The sequence below is a fragment of the Corvus moneduloides genome, chromosome 16 (genome assembly GCF_009650955.1).
Source record: "Corvus moneduloides isolate bCorMon1 chromosome 16, bCorMon1.pri, whole genome shotgun sequence".
Taxonomy (NCBI): Eukaryota; Metazoa; Chordata; class Aves; order Passeriformes; family Corvidae; genus Corvus; species Corvus moneduloides.
In genome coordinates, this window is record NC_045491.1 from 6,893,757 (window position 1) to 6,899,778 (window position 6,022).

The following is a 6,022-nucleotide window of genomic DNA, read 5'->3' on the forward strand; positions in this document are numbered from 1 at the left end:
ACAAAGGAAGAAGCAGCCTTAGGGTTTCTTTTGGGATATGGCCCAGCAGAGGATTTCCAAGGAGAGCAGAGTTGGTGTGCATGGAGTGCAGGGGGGACGGGGATTATCCCACTGTTATTTTTAAGCACTAGGCTAAGAGGATCTCTGCGATGATATAGGAAGCCCTGGGTTAGCATCACGTGCTGGTGACTTTCTTGGGGTGAAAGCCAAGGGAGCACCCATCTCCTGCTGCTCCCCATCCAGCCCTGGCACACAGTGAGAGCTGGAGGATTCCCTGTGGATCTGACCCTTCCCATTCCCCACAGCCCCTGCCCTGCAGGTGGGCACCATCCCTGCAAGGCTGTCTGTAATGCCTCATCCCATTTAACGAGTTGTCTCCAGAACTGACCACAACAAGGCTGGAGCACGCTGATTCAGGATAAATCAAGCAACAGGTTGGCAGATGGGTTCTGCTGCGGGAGACTGATGTCAGTGGAGCAGCCCCTGATCTGCTGCCCAGCTCCCAGAGAGCCTCTGCACCCCTGCCATGGGCTAAAGGTATTGTTTGCCTCATGCTTTGGGGGGTACAGAGCTTTGCTCAGCTCCATTTCCCCCAGCTCTGTCCTTTGCATGCCAGCTGGGGTGGGGGGGGGGGGAAGTCTTGAATTGTCCGTTTTCACAAGGTTTTGTACCAGGCACATTGTGCAGACCTGCTGGGTGCCTCCTGCCTTGCCCCCAGGCAAAGGTTATCAGGAGGCAGATACAGCATCAAAACTGTCTTTGACCAAGTGGCCAGCATGGATTTTCCCCATGGGACACCTGGAGGGAAAGGAGCCGATGGCTGGAGGGCGTAGGAGGATGGTCTCCTGTCCTTACCCAGCCCAGACAAACACCCCTCAGGGATCATCCTGCCTGGAGCAGGAAAGAAACACCGTCACCACTTTTTTTCACACAAGTTTTTCTCTGGTATCTGCCCCTAACAGGACCACTGGGAGTCTGGAAGTGGCAGCACAGAGCTGAGTACCCCCAGCAGCTGTGCCAGCCCGCGGGACCCTCCGCAGGCAGGAAAACCTCCCCACCACAGTCCCAGGGAGCTGGGAGCAAAGCGTGTCCTCGGTGCAAAGCTGAGCACCCCCAGCACCTCCCCGGTGCCCATCTGGCTGAGCAGCACCCGGTGCCATCTGACTCATCCTGGCCAGCCGGGGAGCAGAGGGCTGCAGACGTTGTCCCCATGCCACCTGCCAGCTCCCTCCTAAAGGCCACATCTGATCCCGCAGCAGCGCGTGTGGCCAAGTACCCTCTGACTTGTGCTCAGCAATCCTCAGGTTTCCCCCTGCACAGGTAACACCGTGAGGTTTCCTGCTACACCTGAGCTTTTAAAACAAGTCCCGGCTGCTGCTGGAAAACCTCCCTGGGGATTTCATTGAGGGAGAGAAGGATCCACCACCGGTGCATCCCATGGGAACCCTGTTGAGCCTGGGGGTCCGGGCTGGGAGAGCCACCTCGAGGGGGTTTCACTTGGGTGCAGCTGGACCTTGGACCACACTGGTGCCTCCATGGGGGGTTTGGAGCCAGCGCTGGGGTCTCTTCCCTCGGGAAGGCAGGATCCTGCTCCCCCGGCAGCGCTGAGAGCCGCGGTGAAGTTAGACCAAGCGAAAGGCAGCGAAAGCTCCCAAGGATGCTGAGAATCCTTTAAGGATGCAGAAAAGCAGGTAGCCAAAAGCCCAGCCCGCACTTGCCCTGTGCTTTGAGGCACTCAGCAGCTTTTGAAGACCCTTTCGGGCTCCATCCCAGCGGAGCCGAGCCCGGGGAGGGGTTGGGGCTGTCCGGGGGCTCCGCGAGCACCGGAGATCGGGGGCCGCCGCACCGACGGATTTACCTGGCGTAGCGCGTCTTCTGGAAATCCAGGAGCCGGGACACGAACATCGCGGCGGTGCCATGGGGGTCCCGGGGGGCGGCGGCTGCTCAGCCCCGGGGCGGGGGGAAAGTGCCGCCCGGGGGAACGGCACCAACTCGGCGAGCTCCGGCGAGCGAGGAGGAGAAGGGGCGGCCGGTCCAGCTCAGCCCAGCCCAGTCCGGCCCGGCCCCGGCCCCCTCCCGCTCCCTCGGTTGCTCGGGAGAAGCGACACGGGGAAAACAAAGGCGACCTCTGGGAGGGGGGAGCCAGCCCCGCTGCCGCCCTCAGATGTGCAACGAGGAGGAGGAGGAGGAAAAAAAGGAAAGGGGGGTGCTGGGGGGGAATCCCTTCTAACTCTTCCCGGCGCCAGCAACCTGCGCGATCTCCCTCCGCCCCCCGGCAGCTTTAAGCACAGCTAAAAATATCCCCCACCCTCCCCGCTGCCACCCCCGAGGGATCAAATAGCAGCAGATTTGAATTGAAAATGTGATTAAAGCATCGGGGAGGAGGGGGAGCGGCGAGTGCCGGCAGCCGGCCCGCAGCCCCGGTACCCACGGCCGGGTCCCCCCGAGGGTCCCCGGGGCATCTCTGCCCGCGCCGAGGCAGCACCATCCCCAAGGAGCTCGTTCGTTCGGCTTTACTTTTATTTATTTGGCTTTAATGATTTTTTTTCTCATTATTTTCCAGAGGCCCCAGCAGGGATGGGTGGCTCTGCCTCAGCCCCATCGCTGCGTGGTGCCCCTGGGTGGGGACACAACTCCAGCATCCCACCATCCCTCCCTGCTGGGGAGAAGGGGGGACAAAGACGCACGACAACAAGGCAAGGACTAAGGACCCCACAATCAACTCATCTCCATCCTAAAACCTTCACCCCTCCCTCCACTACATCACCCAAGGAGGATCCTACAGGAGGTGACATCCCGAGGTATATCTGAGGTTGGGCAGCTCAGAGAGGGGATACAAAAGGTGATGGGGGCTTTTCTGGGGGCAGATGGGTGTCATCCTTGCCCTCGCTGTGCCAGGGACTGCAGGCACCCTCAGGCCAGCAGCTAAGGGACAAGAAAGGAGAGGTCAGCAACAACTGGAGGAGCAGAGTCTTGGTCACCCCGACACAACCTCTCCTTGCTGAAGCTGTGGTAATGCTGAAGGTGGAACAGCTGAGGACATCTTGCCAAGAAGGGTTGTACTCATATGGCCATTTCCATGGGAGATCAAGCACACATAGATCTTCGAAAAGACAAAACAGACAAAAAGGAAGAAATCCTTTAAGTCTAGACATGAATTAATCCTGGCACCCTCTGCAACTCCTTCCAAAAGCAGCTCAGTCAGGGGATGCAAAAGGTGCAGCTGCATTGTGGGGTGTCCCCAAGGCACACAAGAAGCACCCCAGGAGCCAGCAGCAGGTTCAGCCTTCCTGCACAACTCCCATTGTGAATGGAAGACACCAGTGGGGACCAGACTGGTGACAGCAGGATCCAGGAGGTGTGGGGGCAACAAAATAAACCCCATCTTTAGTAGGATATCTGGGACAGCCAAGCCCTGGCTGAGAGTGGCAGGTCCAAGCTGAGATGCAGAGTGAGATCATCTCCGAAAACCTCTCCCACGCTCTGCCACTTAGCCGGGAAGATATTTTTCAAATTCCTTCCCCAGATGATGAGCTTTGGCAGAGACTATGTCATGATTCCTGTGCCCTGCTGTACCTGTTCTCTGGCCCTGAAGAGGGGAGGAAGAGGAAAAGATGATAAATCACATTTAACAAAAGAATCCCCATCCCCAAAGCCCCCAGCCAAGGGTGCTGGCAAGGGACACCTGAAGCAAACCATCCCTCCCAAAATAGATCCGTCTCAGAGGGCAAAAGGCAAATTGAATGAAAAATAAGTTACTATTTTTGAAGCCTGAATCCAGTTGTTATGGCAACCAAAGCCTCGAGCATCATGCTGGGGAATGGCTCCAGCCCCAGCAATGCCTCCAAACCTGGCAGATGGAGAATCACAGGCAGCCAGGGGCTGCTCCAAGGTGGGGTGTGGAGATGTCCACGCTCACACCACCTGTACCCCACTGGGATGGGTCCCCTCCCTGCACGGCAGCTCTCCTCATGTACTCTGCCCACCAGCCCAGCTTGCTTTTCTTCCCTCTCCCACCCCTGGTGCTCTCCTCACCTTGCAATGATCTGAGTAATTGTAAGGGCATTAAGGAGAAATTCCAGTATTCTGGGCTACCCTGAATGCAGCCGGGTTTTTTTAATGTCACCAAAACAGGGGGGGCTTGCAGAGTTTTCCTTTAGATGAGGAATGGCTCATGAAGCCCAGGGATGTTTTCTTCCTTCGTTCTGATCTCTTCTCACTGGTTACAGTGACAGGACCTGAGGGAGCAGCTGAAGCTGTGTCAGGGGAAGTTTGGATTGGATATTAGGAAAAAGTTCTTCCCCCAGAGGGTGGTCAGGCACTGAACAGACTCCCCAGGGAATGGGCACAGCCCCAAGGCAGCCAGAGCTCCAGGAGCATTTGGACAACATTCTCAGGCACAGGGTGGGATTGTTGGTGCAGGGCCAGGAGTTGGGCTCTGTGATCCTTGTGTGTCTGTTCCATCTCAGGATATTCTGTGATTCTCTGCAGAATTCCCACAGCTGGAGACACCTCTGTGCACTGCCCCCAATGAAGGATTCCAGGGGCACCCCAGCAGCGAACAGTGTCCACACCTTTGCAATGATGGCAGTGTTTGGCTCTCCTGGCAGCACATGCTGTGATCCCATTTCCTCAGGGAGAGAAGTTTCCCTGCACATGAAACTGCCAGAGCCAACAGGTAAGAAAAGAGATAATTTGAGATTAAAATCTGCCATCAGCAGGGAAAGTCTCCCTGGGAGAAAAGAAGCTTTGGATGGATAGAAAGAGCTACAGGATATATGGATGTGTTGGCAGGTGTAGTGGAGGCAGAGGAGAATGTGGGGGGCAGTGTGGGGGACAGGACTGGCTCTGGTGGCCATGGCAGGGTGGGCACAGGGCAGCAGGGAGCTGGGGAATGGCCACTCGTGTTGAGCCATTTGGAGGGGTCTCCTTGCCAGCAGCTGGAGGCTCCTTTTGCCTCACAGGCTCGTGAGGGGGAGGCTCCATCACTCCACGCTGCCCCATGAGCATCACTCATGAACCCTACGGAGCCAGCTGGACCCACAGGCAAAAACCCAACACCCAGTGGCTCGTTTTTGTGAGATTTGCCCTTTTTCGTACTAATCCCTTGATTTTGATCCCATTTCCAGACATCCCTTGTTCAGTTCCCTTTTTTTTTTTTTCCCTGCAATTTGTGTTATCTCCTTACAAGTTGTTCCCTGAGTCACGGCTCCCCTTGCTCTGGAATTCACAGAATGGGTCAGGTTGGAAAGGAGCACAATGGGGCATCTGGTCCAAACTTCCTGTTCAAGCAGGGTCACCCCAGAGCACACGGCACAGGAGTGTGTCCAGACGGGTCTGGAATATCCCCAGCGAGGGATACTCCACAGTCTCTCTGGGCAATCTGTTTCTGCAATCTGGGGACCCCCACAGGACCCCTCGAATGGCCAGAACAATTGAGATCTCCCTGGAAGAGACTGTGCCAGGAGCAGTCATAGAATCATAGAATGTGAAGGGGTTGGAATGGACCCTAAAGTTTGTCTAGTCCCAACCCCCTGCCATGGGCAGGGACATCGTCCACTAGAACAGGATGCTCAATTCGGCCTGGCTTTGGACATGGCCAGGGCTGGGGCCTCTGCGATCTGTTCCAGCGCCTCACTGCCATCCCAGCAAAGAATTCCTTCTGTGTAACCATCTTCCCTTTCAGAGCGAACCCATTACTCCTTGTCCTATTCCTACAGATTCTGGCCAAGAGCCCCTTCAGATACTGAAGGCTGCTCTGAGGTCTCCACGCACTTTTCCCCAGGCCGAACAGCCACAACTTCTTTTTCCCTTTTCCCAAGTCCGGAGCCCCCGCCCGCTCATCTGCTGAGCCTCGGGGCCATCCCGTGGCACGAAGCGGAACTGCAGAGGCCCGGGCGGGCGGGAACGGCGCGGGGCGTGCCCGCGGGGCCACCGTGACAGGAACGCGGTGGCCGCGCTCAGCCTGGGGACAGCGGGGGCGCGTCCGAGCCGGGCACCACCGGCCGCGCCCCGAGTCTCC